The sequence below is a fragment of the Pteropus alecto genome, unplaced genomic scaffold, assembly GCF_000325575.1.
Source record: "Pteropus alecto unplaced genomic scaffold, ASM32557v1 scaffold52, whole genome shotgun sequence".
Lineage (NCBI taxonomy): Eukaryota > Metazoa > Chordata > Mammalia > Chiroptera > Pteropodidae > Pteropus > Pteropus alecto.
The window spans coordinates 3,091,649-3,092,790 of record NW_006433941.1 but is presented as its reverse complement, the minus strand read 5'-3'; the positions used below and the strand labels follow the sequence as shown (position 1 = coordinate 3,092,790).

At 53.9% G+C, this 1,142-nt stretch overlaps 1 protein-coding gene across 2 annotated transcripts in view; it reads left to right on the top strand.

Annotated features, from left to right (window-relative positions):
* The first annotated feature begins 771 nt into the window (after positions 1-771).
* Positions 772-1,142, top strand: part of LOC102893394 (ubiquitin) — a 1,352-nt gene continuing 981 nt past the window's right edge. Inside the window, exon 1 of one of the 2 annotated variants that reach the window (XM_025044401.1) lies at positions 772-795. The gene's annotated coding sequence lies outside the window, so the exon portion shown is untranslated. Of the gene's footprint in view, positions 796-894; positions 1,048-1,142 lie in introns of those variants that run through there. The other variant, XM_006908408.3, reaches the window with a different exon arrangement.

The window sequence follows — 1,142 nt, the reverse complement described above, 5'->3', positions numbered from 1 at the left end:
TTTGCGGGTTTCCCCAGAGCCAGATCTAAGCCGAGCCACCGTGTCACCTAGAGTCGGAGCTTCGTCGCTCTGGGAGCCAGGCGAGAAGCCTCCAGTTAAGGGTTGAGGCCCCACATAAAGGGCCAGCACTAGAGTCTTGATTTAGTCTCTCCTCGGAGCCCTTATGAGGATCGAGTACAACAAAAGCACTCTAAATTATAATGAAACCCGATTAAAGCTCTACAGTCCTGCTATTACCAAGAGCCAAAATGAAAACCTGCCAATTGTGTAACGAGCGCGCAGTTTTTAAAATCTCGGGGAGGTGAGCTTGTGTTTCACAGTGGACACTGGGAAAACAGCTGCCGGCCGCGCCGTCCCGCTTCTGAGCACCTCCAAACCGAAACCGGGGAGGCCCTCTCGGAAAGTTGCCGCCAATCCCCTTGCTTCCTGCTGTAAGGATCAAAAACACGGACTCGGGAGATTGGGGTTTAAAGACAGGAATGGAGTATCCCTCCACCATCTCCAACCGGAAATAGCCTATCTCGCTAAGGCGCTTCTCCGCGGCGCACGCGCACTCAGTCACTTAGCAACGTCGGCTCTCCCAGCCCGGAGCCCAGCAACAGCCGAGCCGCCGTGTCCCCCACCAATCAGCGCCGGCCTCGCCTTCACTCACTTGACCAATCAGCGCCGGCGCCGCAAAGAAGTTTCCAGAGCTTTCGAGGACGGGCCCCTTAACTTGAATTCATCCGCCTGATAATTTTCCTACTTTTTCCTAAAGGAGGAAAAAGATAGCCTGGAGTGAAGGAAGCTGATTTGGTAGAATTATTTTTTCCGGCTCTGAGGAATTGGGGGCTCACTGGAAGGACCTAACTAAGCTGCGGGGGTTGGGAGGGTGAGGCCGAGCGAACTACTTTTAGCGGCGCATGGAGACAGAGACTGCGTAGGAAGAGATGTGTGACGCAACAGACGTTGCATAAATCTCAGCTCCGCCGACCGGTGTAGTCAGAAGTTACTGGTGGTTTGCTGTTTGTCTGCTTGTCCACGTAGTATATTCTCGTTCGTCAGCAGGTAGTGGCTCGCAGGTTTCGAGACCTGGGAGGGGTGGAGAGTTGGTCTAAGTGAGGTGAAGCTGGCCAATTCTTGGGCCAGTGTGGAACTTGGGT